Source organism: Vipera berus, assembly GCF_964194415.1.
Source record: "Vipera berus genome assembly, chromosome: 9".
NCBI classification, from domain to species: Eukaryota; Metazoa; Chordata; class Lepidosauria; order Squamata; family Viperidae; genus Vipera; species Vipera berus.
In genome coordinates this window covers 14,028,652-14,055,579 of record NC_138212.1, presented here as the reverse complement: position 1 = coordinate 14,055,579, position 26,928 = coordinate 14,028,652, and the positions used below count along the sequence as shown (strand labels likewise).

The 26,928-nt window shown below is 38.2% G+C and overlaps 1 long non-coding RNA gene across 2 annotated transcripts; it reads right to left on the bottom strand.

The window, feature by feature from the left end:
- Nucleotides 1-5,150: 5,150 nt before the first annotated feature.
- LOC308672276 lies at nucleotides 5,151-26,293 on the bottom strand. Of its 2 annotated transcripts, XR_014027382.1 has the most exons (7): nucleotides 26,117-26,293; nucleotides 19,468-19,555; nucleotides 14,102-14,156; nucleotides 13,183-13,265; nucleotides 9,328-9,387; nucleotides 6,147-6,258; nucleotides 5,151-5,362 (listed from the first exon to the last, which is right to left on the bottom strand). It is a non-coding gene; the product is annotated as an uncharacterized lncRNA (long non-coding RNA). The 2 variants fall into 2 exon arrangements; XR_014027383.1 differs by lacking the exons at nucleotides 9,328-9,387; nucleotides 13,183-13,265; nucleotides 14,102-14,156; nucleotides 19,468-19,555; nucleotides 26,117-26,293 and adding an exon at nucleotides 8,209-8,661.
- Between the last annotated feature and the right edge of the window lie 635 nt (nucleotides 26,294-26,928).

Sequence of the window (26,928 nt, the reverse complement as noted above, 5' to 3'; positions counted from 1 at the left end):
CTCATGATGCTCTTGTGCTCTCCAGGGTGCTGAAATATACTATGGTTACACACTGTCCAGGGTTCTGAGAGGGGATTTGGAAGAATAAAATGAAATCACAACAAAATCTGTTAAGACTCGCTTTTGTCTTTAGTCGTGACTTTTGTTTTCAATATTCCTGCATCCACACTAGTAAAATTATTTAGCTCTGAAAAATGGAAAGGAACAATCAGGCACCATTTCAGCTTTCTGAAATAAACTGAACTGCTTAACGTATTCTTTCCATCAGTCTTCATGCAAAAAGAAACTATAGCCCAACCTACCAAAAACATAACCGTAAAAGATAGAAATAAAAATTAAAACAAACAAGAAAATGGTAAGAGAAAGCCTATCTGACTTGACCAATATAAATCACCGGAACTTGACAGATTGCAGAGTTCTGAAGGAGCTGGCAGATGTTATCTCAGAACCATTGTACCATATCTTTCAAAAATCCTGGAACACCAGGGAAAAACCTGAGGATTGGAAAAGACCTGATGTGGTTCCCATCTTCAAAAAAAGGACAATAAGAAACAAACCCAGGAAACTATAGACCAAAAATACTGGAAAAGATAATCAAAAAACAGATCTGCACACATCTAGAAAAAAATAATTAAAACTAGAAGCAACCACGGGCTTGTTAAAAACAGATCATGCCAAACCAATCTTATTTCATTCTTTAATGACTAAATTAGACCAGTGAAATCCTGTGGACATAGTATACTTAGATTTCAGTAAGGCATTCAACAAACTAGACTACAACCTACTTCTTGGTAAGCTAGAAAAATGTGGGATAGACAGCATCACCACCACATGGATTCATAACTGGCTGACAAACCATACTCAATGAGTAGTCCTTAATGGTACTACAATTACATGGAAGGAAGGAAGCAGTCGGGTAAACCACAAGGTTCTGTCTTAGGCCCAGTACTGTTCATAAATGACTTAGATGAGGGAATAGAAGGGGAATTCATCAAATTTGCAGATGATACTAAACTGGCAAGAATAGCCAACACACAAGAAGACAAGCTCAGGATCCAAAAGGATCTTGACAGACTTGAACAATGGGCCCTATCCAACAAAATGAAATTTAATATGGAGAAAAGCAGTTTTATACTTAGGTAAGAAAAACCAAAGGCACAAGTACAGATCAGGCAAAACCTGGCTCAAAAACAGTAACAGTGAGAGGGACCTTGGAGTCCTAGTGGATGAACACTAAAACATGAGTTAGCGGTGTGTGGCAGCAGCCAAAAAGCCAGTACAATCCTTTGTTGTATAAACAGAGACATAAGTCAAAATCATGTGATAGTCAAACATTTATTTAGAAGAATTGCAGCTGATTTTTCCAACTGAATAATCTTCAAGATGGCTCACAACAGACTGCAAAGCTATATAAAAGTTGAGTTCACACATTGTGTTAAGCCATTATGTGTTTTGGTTGGCTAATGGCTTCATGAACTACATGATCGCAGCTGTGGTGATTTATAAGCAAACCATGGCATAGCAAGATTATGAACCTAGCTATGGTTTGTGAAAGTTTAGTCACCAATTGTTACATTACAGCTCTTCAAACCCATGGTAGTTCTGGCAGAGGGCATGAAACAACTGACGAATGGCTCCTTCTTGTGAGACAATCTTCCTAGGTAGACATAGACCTTGCTTCCTGGTCTTCCAGTGCATTTGCACACAGAGACTCTGCCTGATCTTGCTCATCCTTTTCTCAAGTCAATGTCATTTTGCAAGGGCAAATTCTGGGGGAAAGCAAAGGTACCCCTTGCAATTATAGAAATATGGGGTTTGTCTCTTAACAAATTCACTCTCTCATTTTCCTGATGTAACCACTGACAAGTATGGTAATTAATGACAATTGTAATGAAAAGTTCTCATGTGTGATGTGTAGCCTTGTTCCTTAAGAGCCCAGGCAAAATTCCAGGACTTGTAAATACTATGGCCAGCAGGTCATTTGTGACTTCTGACCTAGGCTCAGTGTGAACTGGCGACCTAGAGGTGAAATTCTCCATCTCTCATTAGCAGGCAACTGACACTCACTTTTCCCAACTAATTCTGTACTTCTACGAAGGACTTGGGCTCTGGAGGAAAAATTGCCCCCTATGCTAAACCATTTTTAAAGTGTCTGGATAAAAAAAAGATAAATCAATATTATTTTTATTAGCTTTTCCTGTATAGCTTTTCCTATATAGCTGGAAAAGGTATAGATAAATGCTGGAGAGATAGATGCAAATGAAGCCTGCTCTCATAGGTAAGTGGAAGAGCCTTGGAGTGAAACCTTACTTCCCCTTTTCTAGATTAAGCCTGCAGGACATAGACTGGGTCTCTTTGCAAGGTTACCAAAGTGGCCTTTTAACTGATAATACAATATGGCTTCTTTGAGTCACTTTTTAAAATCTTATTGGTGATCCTGTACTGCAGAAAATCCCCACAAAACTGAATGCAAAAAAACGCTTTTAAAACCCATAACAGATACTCCTCATGAATAAAAGCATTCATAGCCAAGTGAAAATTATTAGTCGAGCAATAATGAGATGGGAGGCATAGAAATTTAATAAATAGACACTAATACTTCTTCATTCAGAACCCTGGGCATACTTAGAATTTTGTGCAAATAGAGCTACTAAACTGCAGCCAATGGCCAACATCCTAAAAGAGAAAGTACCTAATCTCATTCTTCATAGACCAACATGTTTAATAAATGAGGGGAGGGGAATGAAGAGGGGATTGTCATGAAAATCTCTTATAAATTTACTCTGAGTTCCAAATTCAGGAACATCTGATACCGATTTTGAAGAGCTGAAAATCTCCAGTTTCATTTTTGAAATGCTGCTCTGCAACTAGATACCTAAAGCAAAAGCGACCAGATTTTGGAAACTTTCTTGGTGCAGCCTACCAGTGAGAACAATGGATTAGAATTGGAGAGAACTAGGTTTGGATTTCTATTCTAATACAAAGCATTCTAGGAAACTTTGCACCAGACGGTAAACCGAGGTTACACATTTCATTCCGACAACTCACACATGTCTTAACCAAATAAGCCATGTTATAGTTTGCGTAGTTTTGTAGGGTGGAAGGCTGAGCCTCTCACATGAGTGTTTTTTTTAAAATTCCAAAGTTTGTCTTTGGGCCAGTCATGTTGTGCTTTTTAACTGTATACTGCCCAGAGTTGCTGGCCAATAAAATATGTCTATAAAGCAAGAACTCAGCTATACTGGGAATTAAGAAGGGTTTCTCTGAACACATTTTAACTAGAAATTCATGCCAGAAACACCATCAGGTTCTGGAAACAAAAACCACTCCTGGTTTCTTTTAAAGATCCTTTCACAGCAATCTCCTTTTTCCTAGTTAATTGATCCAGATCTGATCTACCTTCTTTCCACTGCACCCTTGCAAGCCAGCTATGCAAGGTATTTCTTGGTGGGTTTGAAATTTCAGGAGAGATTAGAATGATGATCTTCAGCATAGACTTTAACCATGTTCCCCATCTATTTGGTTTGGTCTGAGATTGGAATAATTACATTTATTCTTTTTCTTTCGCAGGTGTACATGTTAGCTACTCTAGGAACAGACAGACCAGCGCAACTATTACTTTAGCAGAAACTGGTGGAACTGCAATAGAAACAAGTTAGGGAAATCACACAGAGCATGGGTTTTCTAATTCCTTTAACAGCAGGGATATAGAAGTATGTCTGTATTTTCTTCTGGGCTGCATGTTGCATCTGTGTGTGCTCTTTCTCTCCAGGAACTAATCAGGGTCTGTGTTCCTGTGTGTGTGTGTGTCATTGAGGGTCTAATCCAGGTGGATTCATATGGGTTGCCTTTGTATGTTTTTGTTCTCCCCTTGTTTTGAAGCTCTCAGTATATTTTGCACACTAGGAAGCACAGAGCACATTGCAGAAATACTGCTCTGAGTCATGTGACCAGAGGGAGGAGCTTGGATTGAAGGAGTCAGCAGCATTCTGAATCCTTGGGATGCACTGCCCCCAAGGCGGGAGGGGGGGATTGATGTTATCCTGTTCTTTATGGTCCCTAATTGGATCCTGTGCATTTTCAAGCCAAATCTTTTCTCTCCCAGTTTAGTCAATTTGGTCCCACTCTGTTCAGTTTTCTGAGCATTCTCCAGCTGATAGACAGTATCTCACACCATTAAAATAATAGAATAACAGAATAACTGAGTTGGAAGGGGACCTTGGAGGTCTTTTAGTCCAACCTCATTAGATTTTTTTTCCCAACTTCCTTTCGGTTTGGAAAGAATAGAAAGGACATTTGAGCGTACTCACACCATCTGCCTGTGTCAGTTTGGAGTGGACAATCTGTGGCCCTAAAGCATTCCAGACCCTTCATTTTCAGCCTTTTTCTCCTTCAACCGTACAGAATCTTAAAAGTCTGACATTTTCTCTTTTCCCTTCTTGTAACAAAGAGAGTGAATGCGTTAAGCTTAAGCTGCTTTCTAATGTTCTCCTCCCTTGCTAATTGTTACGTTCCTTCTCCAAAATAATCTCTGTAATTGTCTACATCCCTTAACCACCCAAAGTCATATAATCATACCTCTAAAACTATTGCACTGGAATTTTTGAACTATTCTTAAAAACAATAACTGGGCATTAATTCTCCAAAAGGCTTAGCGATTGCATTAAAAGGGCTATAAAGCTGCCTACAAGGAATGTTGCTTGGTTTTGCTTTAAAGCATTTGCATCACGCATTTCAGCCAGAATGGTTTCTGAGAAATGTAAAAGATTAATAAAAACAACGTGTGGCTGAGTTTGCACATCGCCTTGATCATGGTGTGCTCAACCATAGTTCTTTGAGTAAATCTTAATTGCCTAGGTTTGTGCAATACAGAAAGCACACTGGCTATTTTTGCACAACACACTTTGCTGAGTAGAAATTAGTCCTTCATACACTGAAAAATGAAATCTGATTATGTGATTCAATTCCCAAGCAAACCCAGTGATTGGGTACCGGCTCTCAACTCCAACCAGACTGACCTAAGGATTTATGCTGACTGTCTCACTGAAGAAGAACGGAGCTGAGTGGAAAAAGGTGTTGACAAGATGCTTCCACAGGCACTTCTGATGGATTAGCAATCCAACAAAGCTGTTTGTTTATTTGAATTACATTTATTTATTTGATTTCTATAACTGCCCATCTCAACAAGTGACTCTGGGCAGCATTTGTTGGGTTTATTACAAGATACAGCCCAGAATTCCAATTTTAAAATTGTAACATTAATGTGATGAAGGAAGAAAATTATTACGTTTATGGGTATAATATCACTTCACCTTAAGTGTAACATTTTAATGCAAGACAGCAACTTCGTTTGCAGCTGTGACTTCGTAAGGGAAGGAAGGAAGACAAGAAATAGGCTGTTAGTACAGAACATGCTTAAATAGGAGTAAGGTGCTAAGCTTATTAGGTTTAACCATGTTATATTTAACAATGTATTTATTTAAACATTTATTTTAGTTTGTATTTAATCTTTTACAATTTTAATCTGTTTTTATATTCATAATTGCTTTTGGATCTCTATTTTTACTATATTGTAAGCTGCTCAGAGTTGCTTTGAATAGCAAGATGGACAGCAGATCGATTTAATAAGTGATAGTCAATCTTTGAATTTTTGTGTAATGTCTGTGAAGGTTGCATATTATATAAATCCAGATCATTTGGTTAGTTTCCACTTCTGTGCATTGTAAAAACCTACAAAATGGCTTAATTCAGCAATTCCACTGTAAATGTGTTGTACTATACAATTGTAGCCATGAAATGCCTCCACTCCTGGCCAGCAAGTTGGGCTGCTGTAGAGCTACTAGATCTGAGCTTCAAAAGTCTTGATGACATCTAGTGGTTGTTTGTATTTTTGCTAGATCCAGTAGCTCTAAGCTGCCCAGATTCTTTCTGGCTCAAAAAATATATATAGCAGGATAAATAAGTCTGTCCACTCCAGTGAGATCATTGCAATGCTATCCTGCTCCAAATTGCCCTTAGACAACCCCTCAAATTAGAAGGCTACAGCGTCTGACCTCAAGAAGTTGACTGTTCCCACTTAAAGCAAGAGATTCTAAGCAATAGGAAAATGAAGATCCACTTACAATGGATACATTTATCCCTTTTACCTGTTTTGATGAGTGGTCTTCATATGTGTCATACAATAGATGAAAAATAGATGGTAATTCCAGAGAATAAGCTGCTGTTTCACCAAGCACCTTGGAAGACTGTGCTTCGGATCTGTGTTGAAAGGCAGCAACATTACAATTTTACAGAACAAATGTTTGCATTCCTCTCTATCTCTAAAGACTTTTTTGAAAATTGATCTCTGTACTTTGAATTTCTCAAAATGCTTGCAGATTTAATACAATATTTCCCAAATATTTAAATTCAAGATTCTTCCAAAGCGAAACTGTTTTGCACCCCCTACTGATCATAAAAAGAAATATTGACAGGAGACTCCCACCAGCTTTAAGGATGGTTGCTTCATAAGTGATTATCTGTTTTACACATCATATTAAGGAGGAATAATGTAGTTTATTCATCCTTGGCTCCATTGTGTGCACCCAACATTTATGATTTGTAACTACAACATAGTTTATGGTTTTGCATGCTATATTAATCAAACCTCTACTATTTAATCATTATTACATAAACCATGGCTTATAAATAAATAAATATGAACAAACTGGAAGCCATACTTAAGTTTCACAAAGAAAGGTAGGATATTAATCATCAATAAGGTTAGCGGTTCCTATGCAATTTGCTTTTGTAATGTGCCAACAGCAGCCCAGGAGCATTTGGTAGAGATCATCAGTCTGCATTTCTCAGTCCTATCCAGGCAATGTCAAAGAAATATAGTTTTCCCTGTTCCTTTAATGATAGTTGGTTTGCATGGTGGTCACTTGCTCAAATCATGGCTTCATTAGAAAGAAGTGGATGGTGATCTTTCTAAAATGGACTTTCTGACCCTTGATGACCTTCTGCCCTGCTGTTGACAGCCTGTAAATCTTCTGTCCCAGTCCTCCCATTTCCCCCAGGTATGTGCTGCAACATGAGGAATGGAGGTGTGCATTCTATATCCAACAATGCTTCAAAATATAACCATGAAGGACATCATGCTGTGCTACATTGGACCATCCCTGTAATTAGGCAACATCAGCAGTTTAACATCAGTAGTGGACTTTGTGTTGGTTGGATTCATCATTGCTTTAAGGCAAGGGTGTCAAACTGCTGGCCCACGGGCTGGACACATGACACGGAAGCTGCACCCACCCCATTGCCGGCAATGGCAAAACTATCCCGATATGTTGCGTGACATCACATGACGTCACGAGTTTGACATGTCTGCTTTTAAGGTGTAGGAAGCTTCTCTCAAGATGAAGTTTCATAAAACAGAGAAAAGTGACTCTTTCACTCTACTGTCCAAAATAATGTGGAGAAAATGCAAATAAATACATTTCTCCATCCTTTGCTTTGGATTTAATGTTTTTTTTTGAGGCATGCCAGCTTCACGCTTCATTGCTTTCTTGGTGGCTCATTGAATACATTGTCCTATCATATGGCAAAATCTTGCCAAGAAAAGTGCAGGGTCTCTTCCAGGCAGTCACCAAGGGACAATACTGATTCAAAAGCATGCATTAATTAATTAATTAATTAAACAAACAATAAACAAAGAAGCAGAACTGTCATAAAAGTGAGAAATGTGATCAACTGCTTGTACAAATCAAAGATTGGTTACAAATTAATAAAATCCAGTAAAGATCAGTAACACATTATAATGACAGTTGTATGCATCTCCCCCAATTGACATATACAGTGTTATTGAGTTATTAAGTTCGTTTTATTGGACTTTTAATATATTTTAACATGCTCATGGGAATCTCTGATGTGGAAGCCAATAGATTCATTTTTTTATTATTGGTTTTATAACCATAACTGTTTTAATTAATAATTTCAGTCACAATTAATTAATTTCAGTCACAATCAATTTTCTGCTGCAACAAATTTTAGAAAAGTTTTATCAACTGAGAAAACAAATGAGCATCAATTACTATCTTGTTGGGGGAAAAACCTTGCAGACCTACAATACATTGTTGGTTTTGATTTGGATGATTTGCTGGATTTTAAATGTTATTATCTTTTTGAATAAAGCCCTTCTAAAAAAGTCATTTGTATGTCATACTACACCTAAGTCATGTGTTTCATGACAGTGAAGCCTTTGCTGATAAGCAAACCAACTTCATTATGGCTCTTGATTCCTCTTGATGCTTCAGTGTGTGATGAAACACTTTTAAGGATTTCTGCCTGGAAAACAAAAGACCTCTGACAAAGCACAGCTGGCCATCCATGATGTGGTAGGCTGAAGATCCACTATACCAAAAACATCTACTACTATCATCACAATTTGAGTTTATAAAAAATAATAAAGGAGGGTTAAAGAAAATCTAACATAAACAAACAAATTTTAATTCAGCTCCACAGAAACTTTAAACTCTGGCCCCCTCATCATTGATGTGCAGTTCCAGGCTGCTGTCTTCTCTGCTGCTCTTTATTTGCACATCAATGACCTTTGCCTAAGGGCAAAAATCAATATTGGAGGTCAGGGTCTAATACTCCCCCCCACCTCTTGGGGTTCCTCAGTGACCACTGCACTGGTCAGTATCTATAATGATTCCCAAAAAGTGATTGAGGAGCTGTCAGGCAGCTGTCCACTCCAATCACTGAGGATATGGCCTGCTCTGGATATATTGATTCAGCAAAAACAGAAGTGGGTTTTCATAGAATCTCCTGACTGTAGCATTTGGTTACCATTTTAGCCCCAAACTTACAATATGGAATATAATTAATTCAGATATCACTTCCTCCATTTGGCTATTTAATATTTTACATTCACATGATTACAGGATGGGTGTGGGGAAGGTGGAAGGAAAGCTGTCCTCCTTTAGGTACTGCTCTGATCTTGCATATATATATATATTCATATCACGCTATGCTATTTCATTAGGTCAATATGCTAACAGTTGAGAAAAACATTGCTTGTACTTTGTTCATACCATAGAACACTTCAGGTGAGGTAAAGACGTAGTAGTTGCATTCTTACAATATGTTCATATACAGAACATAGGTCAATTCAATGATCAAGTGGCATTGTGTAAATGCAGCCATGTGCCTTAACATATCCCAAATCTAAAGGAGAATCACCTACCAGTGCTAAATGCTTATCACTGTTCGACTGATTTGCAGAATGCTCACTTTGTGGTTAAGGCACCCATCTGGAACCTAAGAAATGGTAAGCTCTAATCTCACCTTAGGCATGGAAGCTGGCTGGGTGACTTTAGGCCTGTCCCTCTCTCTCAGCCCAAATCACTTCAGAGGGTTGTTGTGGAGAAAATAAGAGGAGTAAAGAGTATTAGGTATGTTTGCCACGTTGAGTTATTCATAAAAATAATACAGGCTGGAAATAAATAAGTAGGTCAGTCTTTTTTGAGTAACACTTTAAAATGTGAGACAGTGAAATCAGAGATCAAAGCAGAGCTGGGATTTACAATTTTTAGTTTCTTTTTGTTTTAGGGTACTGAGGCTTGGACAAAGGCTTGGGCATCTTCCCTCACCCTGCCCCACCCTTTTTGTTTGTTTGTTTGGTAAAGCAGCAGGAACCTCTGCATCTCACAGTTTTCACTGAAATTCAGCAGGGTTCACCATTGCAAGAAAGAGGTTTGTAATCCATGGGTCACAGATTACTCAATTCCTACTATAGAGAACTACCAGATAACAAAAAGATAACCCAGCTTGTTCAGATCACGGTTTCATCTACTTGGGGAGTCGAAATCCAAAACAAGCCAATCCGATGTCCTGAAAATTCCAGTCTGCAATGATAGACAGCTCTTAGACTTGTTAGTAAAATAACATTCCACTGTTCTGACTTTTTCTCCTTAAAAAAATACTGTAAAAATATATGAAGATTATGTGCAGAAATATGGAACTTCAAATATCTAATCATATCAGGAAAGTTTAATTTGAAGTCCCTGTAGCTGGGATTGGATATTAGACTGAGTTATGATTTATTGTTGATTATTGTCCAACCAAATTACAATTCTTCAGTGTCTCCAATTAATCTTTCTGATATTTTATCCTTTGTCTGCCAAGCCTAGGAGCCACACAGGATTTTTCTTTGTATCCCAGTACTGGTTAGATGTAACAAAAAACAAACCTAAGAAAACCTAAATTTAAAAATAAAGATTCCCTTAGTTTGGCTTCTGGTTATTACAAAGAGCCAGCCATGTGGCTACCATGACAACCATAGCGTAGTCATTTGCCAATACAATCAATATAAACATTTAAATATATTCAAGACAAAATAATTTTAAATAGCTGACTACTAAAAGTAGGTAGATATAGTAAGCATTCATAAGCTTATTCCTTATGTAGCTCAAGTGCCTTCTTTCCAAATAAAAAATGAAGATTTGTTTGAATGAACCTTTTTTCCTGGTGATTAAGTAGAAATATCCATATACAGTAGTTTTCTTGACAAGATTATGGAAGTGGTTAACCATTACCTTCCTTAACTATATTTCTTCAAGTTCAGGCCTAGCCTATAGCCTGGCATTTCCTGGGAGTTAATCGTACAAGTACTAATTAACAAATCATGATTAATGGTGTTAAGTCGTGGGCTCTGGTGAGCAGGAATGATGACACAAGGCTGAGTACAGAGAAACTCATTCTTTTATTCTTGCTGGAACTGTACTTGAGCTTGGGCCGCACCCAGCCACAATATATAGCCTAGCCCTAAGGTGGCAGCCAATAGGTTTGAACCCATGCTTGCCGCCTGGGGCTAACCAATTGCAGGACCGGAGACAGCCTGTCTGGGTTGCTGGAGAGCCGTTAGCTCTCCAGCAACGCACGCGGTTTAACACCACAACCCCAATACATAACAAATGGGTTGTGGGGGGTGGTGGTTGAGAACAACAATGGTTAGCTAAACGTTGCCACAGAAGTGTCCATAAGGCGTGGTCAAAAAATCACACTAAAACAGACAGAGCTTTGACTTCCCTGCCAAAACAGGCATCTTGTTTTCTTACTATGCTTTGAAGACGTCCCTACTAACTACTGTGACATTAACATTAAAATAAGCCATTACACCTGATTCTAAAAGGCATAAAACTTTTGGCACTAAAGTAAAAGTACTACTATAGTAGTACAGCACTTACAAAGAAAAGAAGCTATTTATTTAAATTAAAGCTATCAATATGTAAATCAGAGGAAAAGACACAGAAAAATCTGCAACCTGGATGATAGTTGCTGCTGCCATAAGGAAAAGACTTGGCTGCAGCTCCTCACAGGAAGGCTCAGAGAGCAGAAATGAACCAGAGGGTGTTTAAATGAAGTAGAACTAGCTTACTATATTTTGCCAGACGAAAATGTTCTGAAGCCTTAAAAGACACAGAGCATTCTGTCTTGGACAACTCAATTTGTGAAGACTTGATCAGTTACTGAGAGAACTTCAAATTGCAGAGGGACAGAAATGTAATAGTAAATAAATAAACAACAGTCTTAATTTTGGGTAATGATATAAATTTCCTGGCGCATTCACAAATGATTTTTAAAAAACACCATAAATACATGTACCGTAAACATAATTATTATGTCTGCAGAAACACATCCAAATCAGTTAAAGACTTACCAGATGCATGAGCATTGTTGTTTATTTAAGCACAACACCAATGATAACATACTCACAATACAAAATCATTTAACAGTCAAACTCATCTAAAGTCCTAGTCCAGTACCTGAGAGAAAATTAGGAATTGAAAGCAAGCCAAGAAGCTTGGGGCCAAACCTTGGGAAGTAACCTATCCAGTGGCTCTCAACCTGTGGCTGCAGACCCCTGGGAGGGCTGCAATGTTGTCCCAGGGGGTCTGCAAAGGCTTGAAGAAATGTTATGATTTAAATTTTGAGTTACATCTTGGGGGGTTCCTGGCAACAAAATGTAGTTAAAGGGGGTATGTGATGAAGAAAAGGTTGAGAATCACTAACCCACTCAAAACTGGCTTTATACGTAGTAACCAGCACTCTGGAGCACAGCCAAAATTTACAGGAAATTAGTGCAGTAAAATAATGGTGTTACATGAGTGTATCAGGATATGCCCATTACTATCCACACTATAAGATTTTGGACCAACTGTAGTTTCCAGATGGTCTGCACCCATTTAGAGTGCATTACAATAGTCCAAGTAGGAGGTGATCAAGGCATGACTGACTATGAGCAGGGCTCCCTATCAAGATACGACTGCAACTAGCACACAAGGTGAAGTTGTGCAGAAGCCCCTTTTCACCATCACTTCCACCTGCTCTTCATGAAGGAACCATGAGCCAATGGATAAAGTTTAGATTGTTTAAACTTGGTTGGGTCTGTAGCTCTTTGAATCTTTTTTTGTGTGTGTGGATTCAACTTGCTTGGGTAATTTATTGCTCAATGGATATGTGAATCCAGAAAATCATTGTGTTCAATGGGCCTGGCGACCACAGTCAGTGAAAGGTAACATAAAACTCCAAAGTAAGATAAAACAACCACAAATCGTGTACACATCTACCTATAAAACTTGTGGTGGAAACAGTTTTGGATTATGGATTTATTGGCTTACACTATTTCGTAAAAAAGCTGCACTGGTGATGGGAGGCCAAGCAGCAAAGTTTGCACTTTCAACAGACACATCAACCTAAAACCAACCTATGAACCCCTCAGAATTCAAATCAGCCACACAACCAGCGATGACATTGACCCTCAACCAACCCACCCAACCCTCCCCATCAGCACTTCACCTCCCATTGAACCTCACCTGACCTGAGCTCCCCATCACAAGACCCTCCCTTGACACACCCAAACCTGACTCATCACAAGACCTGCTGACCACACAAAGTCTTTATGAACAGAAAAACAGAAAAAACAGCCCCTAAACTCCACTGAAGATGTTTCCTAACCTGGTAAGGGAAATGTTTGGAAACCAACCCACAAGCTCGGAGAATGAACTTCCACCCTCAAAGTTTGCATAGTTTAGATAGCTTAGTTTTGTGTGTGCTTTTTTTGTTGTTGAGATATTGCAACTTTGCAAAGCAAGACCACAATGAGATACCACTGTACCACAACTATCTTTGCTGTGTTACCTTCATACATCCGGTTCATGATTCATGATTCAATTGGAACCTGTATCTTCTATCATGACCAGATGATGCTCTAAGGTGTTAACCTAAGAGCAAAAACATCAAAAGGGAAATTGATTAGGGAAAAAAAGATAAATATCTGCTGTGAAACTTCACACTTATAACAATGAAGTAAGCATTCAGGTATTTTAGAGACAGTTGTACCCACTCAAAAGTAGAAGAATAAAAGTTCAGGCTTTGACAGAATGGACAGACAGGGGATGTGATTTTCATTTAATTAACCTAATTAACCTGAACTAATCTGTTTTTGTGGGTTTGTATAATATACTGAACTGTAAGCTCATTACTTTGGCTTAGTTCATATATACTAAGACTCCAAAAAACTAATCAAAGTTAAAAGCTTTGCATGTGATATATGTAGGTGTAGGTGCTAAATTTGTAAGTGATGTGGTTAAGCATGCAGAGTGAATATTAAAATTAGATAGACATATTTTATAAATTACTACACAACCCATGGGCCACCGAATCATCATTTCAGTTGTGTCAACATTTTGGAGATATTAACGTACCTAAACAAGTCAACAGAATTACCAGGGGTGGTTAAAAAATGGTGGAAGGGAAAAAGTCAATGCAGAAGCTAGCACGGAAGGTTGCACATTGCTTAGGTACATCTCTTTTAGTAAAACTGGTATAGTAAGGAGCTCTGGACACATTTGCTTGCAAGATTTCTGATCTTTCACTATTCTGCTCTGAATTATTGTGGTTTCTCACTATGGGTTATTTTGCTGCTGGGAGGGCTTTACTTCTGCTTTTCCTGTCAATGTGGCTGTGGGCAAAGGCACTGAGGGCAGATGTTAAGGAGTAGTAGAGGAGACAATAAATAAAGATAGAATGTGTAGTTTATAAGAAAAGGGCAGAGAACCTTCTTCTTCCTCATGTTGCTAAAAAGTTTCCTGGCAGGGCCTCGCTCCCAAACCCTTGAACAAAATGGATATAGATTACTCACACAGAATATCTGCACTATGCAAAATGTTCTACTGGATTTCTGCCTTAGGCTTGCTCACAAAAGGACAAAAAGTCCCTTAAGTAAACTTTCCACCTGGAATCCAGCTTCAAGGTGAGTTTTGCAAAAGGGTTCACTGCCACCTTTCCTCCTTTTCATAGCTGATTTACGCACTGTAGTGGCACCCAATTTGGGCAGCCTTAAAAAGAAATTAGACTATAAATTAGACAAAACATTTCTTAACACCCCACTTGCAGGCCTGATTCAACAGCAAAATGGCTAACGTTCAGTTGTACATTCGGGGCATTTGTTCTTTTTCCATAGGAGAGTGAGGAGGTGTCTGAGATCGCTCTTTCCACCTCTAACTTCCCCATGCTATAGGAAAGGCTCAGATCAAGCTACTGAAAAACACCAATTTTGGAGAGAACTGATGAAAGAAATGGGAAGAAATACAAGAGGCTTCCTATTTTCATTCCTTCATTCCCTTGCTACCACTTAACCCAACCCGGGCTTAAAAAAAAAACACCCAGCTTTTCCTTCTGAGGAGCACTTGCTCTATTTATATTTCACATTAAATATTTATAATCCATAATTAGGCCAATAGATTAGAAAATCAGTGCCTGTTGCACCCAATTCAGAACTATTTTTTTTCAGACTCCTTTTATAGCTGTTACATTTTTGGAGCAGTCAGCCTCCATTTGAACCTCTTCCAAATCTCTTTTAAATTAGACATTTAGTCTAATATCTTCATCAGAACTTTCTGGAATACTTCTAAATTTCAAACAGAGTATCTTCTTTATGAGTTGCAGCAAAGCTACATTATCCATCTCTCTCTCCAATTTTCTATCCCTAACTTAAAATGTCCATTCTATTTACTCTCCTAAAATGTCCATTAATTTATATTCCAGTCATTTGTTTTACAGAAATTTTCATATGATCAAGTTCCATCTATTTATCTGTAGCAAAAGAAAATCGCCATCAGGTGAAAGAATAATTACAGTATATACAAATGTGTTTAAGAAATGAGGATTGGTTGATTCTAGTGTATGTATTGGTTGCACCACAGCCTTGAATGAAGATAGAATCCTGTGCTTCCCAGTGACTCAACTTGCAAGCAAACCACAAAAGGTTCCATTTTTGCAGTCAACTCACAGGGAACTTCCATCTGGAGATCATGCCTCCTCCTTTATCGTGCCTCCTCTTTTATCTGGGGAAGTTCGGTGTCCAGTGCTAGCTTTTGGGCACCAATCTCAACTGTGATGTTGTCTCTGGTTCCCTGAAGATGAACTAAATCACAATTAACCCTCACTGAAAGTACCAAATGCACAACTGAAATTGATCAATCTTGTTATCTCCCCTCTCCTTAACACACATATACAGTCCCTTTGAGATGAAGTCATTCTTCAACTTGAGTTCCTTAATATGTAATCAAGTCTTATGCTGCATTCAAAATCACAACTCTTTGTTTCCTCTAAGTTTCAAACCAAAACTTATACAAAAAATATAGTGCCAGGTTCTGTTTGTATTGTTTTGATTGGCTTAATACAACAGTCCAATTCCATTAAGCTTAATAGGGTTTACTCAACAGAAAATGTCTTGCTAGCACATAAATATTTGCAGATGATAATCCTCAAAGGCTTAAAAAAGTTTTCCCTCACCTGATACCCTCAAGAAATGTTGAGATTCAACTCTCATATTCCCTATCATATATGTCTATGGAAGGGACTAGGAAAGGAAGGTTTTTGTTGTTGTAAGCTGCGAAGTCGTGTCCGACCCATCGCGACCCCATGGACGACGTTCCTCCAGGCCTTCCTGTCCTCTACCATCTTCTGGAGTCCATTTAAGCTCACGCCTACTGCTTCAGTGACTCCATCCAGCCACCTCATTCTCTGTCGTCCCCTTCTTCTCTTGCCCTCAATCTTTCCCAGCATTAGGCTCTTCTCCAGTGAGTCCTTCCTTCTCATTAGGTGGCCAAAGTATTTGAGTTTCAACTTCAGGATCTGGCCTTCTAAAGAGCAGTCAGGGTTGATCTCCTCTAGGACTGACCGGTTTGATCACTTTGCAGTCCAAGGGACTCACAGGAGTCTTCTCCATAACCAGAGTTCAAAGGCCTCAATTCTTTGGCGCTCAGCCTTTCTTATGGTCCAACTTTCACTGCCATACATTGCAACTGGGAAGACCATAGCCTTGACTATACGCACTTTTGTTGACAGGGTGATGTCTCTGCTTTTTAGTGTGCTGTCTAGATTTGCCATGGCTTTCCTCCCCAGGAGCAAGCGTCTTTTAATTTCTTGGCTACAGTCCCCATCTGCAGTGATCTTGGAGCCTAGGAAAATAAGGAAGATTTACTTGAGTCCAAATTTTTCTTTACAAACTGAGTAATATTCAAAACAAAATACTTAGCTAGGTGGCAGCATTTAGCCAAATGTGTTGTAAAAAAGTGAACAGAGGTAGACTTAGCACTTTAGAATAGAATAGAGCTGAAAGGGACCTTGGAGGTCTTGTAGTCCAGCCCCCTGCTCAAGCAGGAGAACCTATACCATCTCAGACAAGTGACTGTCCAGTCTCTTCTTAAAAACCTCCAGTGATGGAGCGCCCACAATTTCTGGAGGCAAGCTGTTCCACTGGTTAATTGTCCTCACTGTTAGGAAGTTTCTCCTTAATTCCAGGTTGCTTCTCTCTTTGATCAGTTTCCAACCATTGTTTCTTGTCCTCCCCTCTGGTTCTTTGGTGAATAATTTGACCCTCTCTTCTTTGTGGCAGCCCCTCAAATACTGGAATACTGCTATCATGTCACCTCTCTTCTTCTTTTCTTTAGATTAGCCAAATCCAAACCCTGCAGCCGTTCTTCGTATGTTTTAGTCTTCAGGCCTTTGATCATTTTAGTTGCTCTTCTCTGAACTTTTCCCAAGGTCTCAACCTCTTTTTTGTAGTATGGTGACCAAAATTGTTTGCAGTATTCCAGGTATGGTCTTACTAGGGTTTAATAAAGCGGTACTAATACTTCTTGTGATTTTGATTGTATTAGCTTTTTTGGCTGCTGCTGCACTACTGGATCATAGTCAAGTGATTGTCCAAGGTCCCTCTCATAGTTGCTGTTTTTGAGCCAGGTCTTGCCTAATCTGTACTTAAAACTTTGGTTTTTCCTGCCTAAATATAAAACTTTGCTTTTCTCCACATTAAAACTCATTTTGTTGGATAGGGCCCATTGTTCAAGTTTGTCAAGATCTTTTTGGATCCTGAGCTTGTCTTCTGGGGTGTTGGCTATTCCTGCCAGTTTGTGTCATCTGCAAATTTGATGAGTTCTCCTTCTATTCCCTCATCTAAGTCATTAATGAAGATATTAAAGAGTACTGGGCCTAAGATGGAGCCTTGTGGTACCCCACTGCTTACTTCTCTCCATGCAGATGTAGTACCATTGAGGACTACTCGCTGAGTACAGTTTGTCAGCCAGCTACAGATTCATCTGATGGCGTGGAGACTGTTGTGAAATCTAGAGTAATTGGATTGACTATGAAGTTGAAAACACTTTCCAGTGTGGCAAACTACTTCTGTAATGCTGTTAAGAAAACATGTATGAATATATCCAGATCCAGAAACTGATAACATGGAGATGTTACCCTTACACTGAACAAAACACCCATCAAAAGCTTTAGTCATAAGGAAAAGAAATTTTTTTTACTGGGATTTGGCAACAAATTACTGTTTCCAGGCCTGTACCCAGTATTCAGCTCTTGACTTGGAAGAAGACTCAGACATAATTGAGGTTCACTAGAAATTTTATTGCAGACAAGAATGAAGTTTTAAAACAATAAAATTGACTGTTGCAGCAAAAATGCCAGAAACCTTTATATCTGTACCCATGTTCTAGAGTTTAAACTCTCAATTTTTTCTTCACACTTTTCCAGGTTAAAGGAATTCTTGGAGATTGATCAACTTTACCTTGGGAATTGCTATTTCTTGCTTTGCCATCTTATACCTTTGTATTAGTTATGTTTCTCTGAGCAACCATTTTGCCTCTCCAACTAACCTCCAAAGACCAGAGTTACATTCTTCTTCTACAGATACAAACCTGTGATAGAATTTTGCACTTCTTTAACGTTCACAAATGTGACAAAACCCAGAGTGGTCCATAGTAAGATATGCTGAAGCAGAGGACAGGTATTTGAATTTTATTTTTTTTAGGAATGGAAGTTGCTGTCATATATTATCAATATCACTGGTTATTTTTACATTATTTTTTGGCATTTGTTTTCAGAATATATCAGAGCTTGGGTCAAATTCTTGGGTGAAATCCTAAGAAAGTATATGGAAAGTACCCCTTAGGTATGTGCAAAATGTATTTTGATCATTGAGTCATCAGGCAACTGATATCTCCTCTATTTGAGATAAAGGGCAATTCTTGTTTTAGAAAATAAGCACCCACAAAGAGTGTTTTCACTCTTGTTCTCTCTGTCCTCTTTTTGGCATAGGTTGGTTTAAGTATCCTCCCCACTTCAAGTGAGAACCAAAGAGTAAAGGACACTTCCTGTGAATTCAAACTGAATTATTCATATCGTGCATAAAAGATATCAAGGTGGATTCCCTTTTGCTCTCCCAAAACTGACTTTACAGATGATGGAACAGCAATCCAAATTAAGGTAGGTTGGTTTTTTTTTACCAGCCAACTCTGTGGAAGCCAAGGCTCTTTTTTATGTTTCTTGCTGGAATATTTAGCAACATTCTATTGCTCTTTCTTGTCTATGCATTCATATATACTCACACACCCTACAAATGAGCCTGATGAATTTCTTCTAAGTCTAGGCCGTAGGACTAGGTTGTAATTCTTCAGGGTGAAATTTGAAAAGACCTGATAATAAGGCATGAATTACTATAAGTGTTTTTAGATCTATAATATGGGCTCCTCATGGATGGTGCTATGGTAATATAATGTAACTCAATAAATATACTATACTATGCTCTTCTAGATATTTTTACTGCAGAGATATTTATAGAAATTTATAATTCATATAACACATTAAGCTAAAATGGAATTGGCACATACTATTGCTCAGTATATTGGTACAAGTTGTGGTTTTTGGTCAGGCAGCAATTCTTATTAACAAGAAACTATCATTTGAAGTTTTGGTGAACATGAACAAAAGTGTCCAAACCACCACTGTTTCTTTTAAAAGGAAAATTACAGTGTAAGGCACAAATTATAAAAATGGCTAGCATAAATGTTGCATAGGATTAAATGGAAAGAATGACAAAGATATCTATATATTGTATTTTTAAAAAATTACCTGCAAGGAAATAAGAATACAAAGAGGTGTTCGCAGCGTGAATGCTTTAGTCATGTTGAACATCATGTTCATTCAGCTTTCAGGAAAACTGCATGGAAAATAAGTTTTGAGATTTAGGGTAGGGTATTTGTGGGAGATTATTCCTGACCACATGTTTAGTTATTACATTCCATTTATTTCACTATACAGTACTTTATTTTATCCATTAAATTCATGTGCCGGCCATCTCATAGTTTGAAACAATTCATACTTACTAAAAAAAAAACCAATTAAATTCTCTGGAAGGCTTGCAACAAAGTAAAAGAAAAGCAAAAACTCAGCAAAAAGAATTATGCACAGATACATAAGTGTAAAGATTTGTGCCAACAGTAAATCAAGTGGAGTCAAAATACTGAAGTGAAATACAGTTTTAAGCCTTTTTCAAAACATGAGAAGAAAAAGTGCCATTTGGAGCACAGGGGAAGGATATCACGCAATGCAGAATTTCTAATACAGGAGAAGAAAAGAGGGACTCTTAGAAGTTCTCAAAATGACTGGACTGGATGGGTGGCATTGATTTTGGCAAATATTGCCCAATAAACATGGGGAACAAATGAAAGGTTGACCATTTCAACTAATCAAATGAATCAATTCTTTTCATTCGAAGCAAGAAAAGGAAATAGTTTTAAAAAGTACCAAATGCTATTTGAATTGTGATGTTTTCCAACTTGATTTCAATGGACAATAAACAGTAGAAAAACTGCTGTGAGAAGATAGAGACTATTTTCTTTAGTTCACATGTCTTCATCTTGTTCTGACCTCCTGACTGAGGCAAGTCTACGTCATTCTTAGATATAACTGATTAAAACAGTATTTCCCTCTTATTCTGAAACCATCCAAGAACATCCTTCTCCAGGCATGTAAAACTAGTAGGTTGTCTCACCCATTACCTAGAGGGAATCCAGATGACTGAAAGAAGTAGGAATTTGCAACAGGGCAGGAAAGTAATTGGAAAAGGAGACAACCAATTTTACGGCATTATAGTTTTCTGCTGAATCAAGGATGGATGCATGGAAAGCATGTCAACCACGTGGTGGAGAAAAATTTCAGACTCTTGAGAAGTTCTCACAATGAGGAAGGACAGTGGTTGAGGTACTTTAAAGAGAAAACCAAGATGCCTTCCTCAGTAATGAGCATCTTTGGTAAACTGCAATGTTCAGGGTCTGCACTGATAAAAGCCAAAACTGAAATGAGTAAAGCATTCCAAATTAGAATGGTAAAATCAAAAGGAAAAAGGACAAGCTAGCCACACTTTAAAAAGCAGCCACGTGCAAGGAGAGGTTTCATGTATAGACAGAACCAGATTGGGGAAGATAGTCTATGCAGCTTTAGGAAATCTATCACACAGTCATCAAGCTACTTACAAGCAAAAAAGGCTATAAATGTATGCTAATTTATCCAAAGGAAAGTTTCCCAGAACTCACGGGGAATCATTTTTGAGACAGTGAAAACTCTTTGGGTTCAAATACTGCCCATCTAAGACCTATGAAGGTAATTTAAAAATGGTCTAAATAGCATATGTAGAGGACTTTGCTTGCAATGCATTAAACGTCAGTATTTTTATTCTAGGAAAATCTGACACACACGAAACTATTCAGCAATGAAATTTCTGTTAAATTTTTCTTTAAAGTTATGTTCAATCTCTTATAAGCTGTTCTTCTCTTTTCCCCCAACATTCACACATGTGTATGCATTCACACACACACAGTGCTTTTTTTGTAAAAGAAAAAGGTGCCGGAACTCACACATGTCATACAACCCGCCTTGCCCTACCCTACAAGGTTCCATCCAAAAAAGGTGCCGGAACTCCGTTCTGAGCGTTCTATGAGAAAAAAAGCCCTGCACACACACATATATAATTATTTACTGGAACTATGGTGTATTTATTTAGCTGTTGACATGTTTTCTGTTGAATTTCTAATTTTTCAGCTTCATTTTACTCATTTTTGATGAAAGCACTAGAGGTGTTAATTTCCCGTAGTCAAAAGGAATCTTGCTGACACCATTAATGTGGAAGAAAATTATGATGCATACATAACCTTTTGGGTAAAAGCACAGCTTTATGGATACCAAATTGACCAGCTGTTTAGCAGCTACCACATCAAAGAAACTATTCCTACATGGGTGGTTTTACTGGTTTGACCTTCCTCTTTTGAGGGCATCATACATCAATGAATGATTTCTAGGTAATTCTATGTCAGTAGTGAAACATAATGATTGGACTTATTGGAATACGATTAGGAAGATTTAGATTCAGATTGTTGTTTAGCCATGAAGTTCGTTTTGTGTCCTTGAGTTAGTCATTATATGTTGGTCTATCTTATCTTATAAACTAGTTTTTAACATAAAATAAGTTAGGTATGTGAACAGCATTCTCAACTGAAATATCTTGGGATGGCAAATCCTGAAAATTCTCATGCAGTAAGAATTGTAAGGGTTGACACCATAAAGATCTCAGTTTGGAAAACACTATTCTGGGCACTACTAGTACTAAAGCTTTTTTTGGATGAAATACTGGACACGTAAATAATTTGTCGTTAGGCCTGTGAAGTGCTTCAGGTTAAAATCTGAAAGTATGCAGGGACTGAAACATAGCACCTGAAACACTTCAGATCAAACATTAATGTAGTAGCAGAGCCTTACAGCAACATTTCCAGGAAAAGACACAGTTGCTTTTATGAGTTTATGAAAAATTGAGAGCTTGCACACTCTTGGAGGGACTTATGAAATAAAATATGAATATTCTGTAACAAACAAGCAGATCAAGTGATGCACTTGAGTCATACAAAGGGCATGGCCTCTGCCTACTAAAATTCCTTCCACTCCTGTATTTCACAATCTTTCAGACTTTTAGGATATGTATCCTTCAAACCCTCTATTGGAACCTGCTTGATTAGGTAAAACATAATGAAACCTTGTCTTACTGTATACCTATTTGCCTAAGCTCCTGTAATTCTTATCCATGCAAAATATGATTGCCAGGACATGCTGTCAGAATCGTACTGATGAAAAAGTCCAGCAAAAATACTTATCTTCATTCTAGGTAGAATACCATAGATAACACTGAAATGCAGGGAATAAAAGGCATCTCACTATTGCAGAGAATGCAATAGCAAGTAAGAATACAGATTAAATCACAGAATATAATAATGAACATACCGTCATTATAAATGAGAATTACTGGGTAATACACTATTTGCTATGGTCTTCTCAGTTGCAATGTATGGCAGTGAAAGCTGGACCATAAAAAAGGCTGAGCGCAAAAGAATTGAGGCCTTTGAACTATGGTGCTGGAGAAGACTCCTGCGAGTCCCTTGGACTGCAAGGCGATCAAACCGGTCAGTCCTAGAGGAGATCAACCCTGACTGCTCTTTAGAAGGCCAGATCCTGAAGCTAAAACTCAAATACTTTGGCCACCTAATGAGAAGGAAGGACTCACTGGAGAAGAGCCTAATGCTGGGAAAGATTGAGGGCAATAGAAGAAGGAGACGACAAAGAATGAGGTGGCTGGATGGAGTCACTGAAGCAGTAGGCGTGAGCTTAAATGGACTCCAGAAGATGGTAGAGGATAGGAAGGCCTGGAGGAACGTTGTCCATAGGGTCGCGATGAGTCGGACACGACTTCGCAGCTAACAACAACACACTATTTGCCTTTTATAAGAACAGAGTCTAGTTGTTATAGACTGGGTTGAACTCTAACTCCAGTAATTCTCAACCAGAAAGCCACTTGAGGATTCTATATACAGTATTTCCAAGACACAAGATTAGGGGGATTGAAATATCAATTCAGCTGGTAACTCAGTGGCTGCCTTCACATCATGTTAACTGAACCATAGTTTATCAATTAGGACAATTCTCCTGGTCTCGTAGCAGAAGAACTATAAATTACCTTCACAGACCAGTCTAAAATATGGCTGGCTACTTTATGATTCACTGTGTTGTTGATTCCAACAACATTGCTTGTAATGTCATCATGGCACCAGCCTGTATGTCTCCATGAAAACATTACAACACAAAATCCGATTCATGACAATGCTTCCCACTTAGGATAATCCCTGAAGCAGAAGGGCAGATTTTCAGGAATTTTATTTGCATAAAGAGAGATACTAACCCACCATCTCTCAGTTCATTCCTGCTTATTTTTGTTGCTAAATTAAACACAAGGAGGTGGCAGGATTTTCAATTTAGTGACAAAGACTGTGGTTTTGAGTTTCTAGTAAAGATTAATCCAACATTAATAGCCCTCTATAAAACCCTTATCTGGGCAATTATGCAGATTAATTAATATTATTTCAATATCAAAAGGATTTACATTTCTTCTCATGTAACCAGTCCAAATTTATGAAAAGGAGCACATAATAAATGCCAATTGTTTAATCATAACATGATAAAAGTTATCAAGCAATTAAGAACAAGATATTTGTTCATAACTATCTAAATTAAAATTTCAGTGTGGATGTATATTTTAATAGGAATGGGTAGTATTGATAGATAGAAAGAAATTAACACTTTAACCCCAGAAAGTCATATATTGTCATTCCAAGAGCACTCTTAATATATGAAAGAACTATTACGAATGAACACAAGTGACCATTGTTATCCAAAAGAAAAGAGACAAAGGAGACATTTACTAATCAATACACCAATATATTCCATATTATGATATCATTAGATACACCTTCTAATTACTTACATGTAACAAAACAAACAAAACAAGTAAAGGCAACCCTTTATCAAAATAGGATGGGACGTGGAGGCAAAACAGGGCCCAGTCCATCAAAATGACCATATATTCTAGAGGAAATACGGTAATGTAATATAAACTATCATGTAAAGGGGGACCACTGAATCTATAATCTAAAATCTTCTGCACCACTCAGGGAAGAGATGGAGAGTAGCAATATACATTTTGGAAGATTACTTCTTGTTTTCCTTTTTGCTTTTTCTCTTTTCTCTCTTTTTGATTTTCACATTCTGAGATTTTTATCCCTTTTCTCTTCATGCCCATTTTAACTGGGGTTACAAAAAAAAAACATTGGTAATTGACTTCTGATGATATGCTATTTTTCCAATCTTTTACATAACAATTTAAACCACTAATATGGGTGAACCAAAGATAAGCTAGACCAGGGGTAGGCAACCTTGGCTCTTTTATGACTCGTGGAGTTGAAGTCCACGAGTCATAAAAGAGCCAAGGTTGCCTACCCCTGAGCTAGACAAATGATGAAACGGTTGTTATTGAGTTCTCCCATTCCAAGGATTCAACTATGCATTCTTCTATCCTTCCCACAAATGTTGCTCCAGATTCTGTTCTCCATATGGAGGCTGGACTGAGAGAAGAATGAAAGAGACAATCAGGATCCCCTGGAGGGAGTTTGCTTTTCAGGAGCGATCCACCTATATTGTGAAGGACCAGCTTTGTGGGCCACACTCCATTCATCCCCCAGCTCAAGTTTCTTTACCACTCAATCTGGACTTCAAGCATGACACCAACAACAAGGTACTACCAGTATTCTCACTCCCAAGAGAGAGAATTTAACTCATTGTTCCCATTGTTTCAGCTCTGCATATTTACACATTCTCATCCTCCTTTTACCATTAATGCATATTCTCCCCACCTAGACAACTCCCAGATCACACAACACAACCTCTCTAATCTGCACTGCTGCTAGCTTTTATCATTTTGGGTTCTTTATAACAAAATATAGACTACTTTCATTGAAAGTAATCTGAAAGCCAGAGCTTTCCCATCCTCCTCATAGCTTTGAATGGCTATAAGTTCAGCAGAGATCTACAACATTATTAGGAAATCCCTAGTCATGGAAATCCCTAGTCAATTAACCACTTCTCCTGCAGATACTTTTCACTGATAACACCTAAGCATGAGCATCAATAAAGACGGATCCCTAATAGCATAGGAGTGGCAAGCCCCTGGAGTATTTAAGAAGAAGCAGAAACATTAATTTCTTCCCATCGAAGTATATGAGAAGGAAGCTGGTATAGTATATAAATAAAACATTCTGGGCCTAGTTTCACATATTCTAGCGGCATCTCAAACAGATGTTATCCTAGAAGTGGGGAAACCCAGCCACTGAATGACTTTGTTACTCACCCTCAACCCAACTATCTCTGCACTCCTAAATGTAGAGTGGACATTGCTTTTCTGGGAATTCCTTTAGGACAAGAAGACTTGTTTGTTCCTCTATTCTCGAAAGCAGTATGTAAAGTTTATATATCTTTACAATGGAATTCTTCATAAAACCACATTTACTAGAGTGACTGTTGCAAAAACATTTTAGCTGGTGCCCGCCAATCAGAATTCTCCACAGCCACCTTTTCCTCATTTCAGAATTTCAGAAGCAGATTTTCATAACTCCGATTAAAAGAGGAAACAGTATGTCTGCAAGGAATCCAGCAAGAATGCAAAGATCCACCCCAAATAGATGCATGTAGGTGTCCATGATTCTTTTATATGTATATGAGCTCAGATTACATTTCATAAAAACCACAAATGTATTTAATACCCATGTATGCGCGTGTGTGCATGCACACATACAAACACAGAGAAAAATCTTCATGTTGGTCTTGACTGCTGTGACTTCATACATACCTCCATACAGTTCACTTCCAATGTAGAAACTGGTTTGCCAGTGTTTTCTTCTTAAACATTTTTCCATTTCTCAGTTTACCCTCCATAGGACTTCCTGGTGATCTTTTATTTAATCAGATTCAACTCTGCTTATCTCTTGGAAGTCCAGTAAATCATGTAAAATCAGCGAAGTGCTGCCACCTAGCTGGAGGTGAATGGGGGAGAGACAGATAGATATAGAGAGGCAGGTCTGATCTTTATCTGTTTGTACTGGCATCACTACTCCAAAAAGCTACAGTGAGAAAATGCTATCTTGGAGTGCTTTTTTTGCATTCTCAAATAATGTATAAGGAAGAATATGAAAAAAAATGAAGCCGGCCTTCACTATGCTGACTAATTCAATTTTTTTCAGATAAAAGCTGTGATCAGCAAAGAGTACATTCCTAAAGGTACATACTTCGGGCCATTAACCGGGAAGATCTACATCAGGGACAATATTCCCAATCATATGGACTGGAAAAACTTTTGGAGGGTAAGTATTGACCATTAGAAGATGGTTCTCCTTCAGGCCAGGTAAAATAACTATAGGATTCCCACCCTTTTTCCTTTTCACAGATTCAGAGTTTTATTTGTTTGTATTTTGTCAAGGACAGGACAGGACAGGTACAGACTCCAACAGATACTTAAGACTGCAGAAAGAACAACTGCAACCAGCCTGCCTTCCATAGAAGACCTGTTTATTGCGCATGTCAGAGGAAGGGCTGAAAAGACATCTGCAGACCCCTCACATCCTGGACATAAACTGCATCACCTCCTCCCCTCGAGATGGCGCT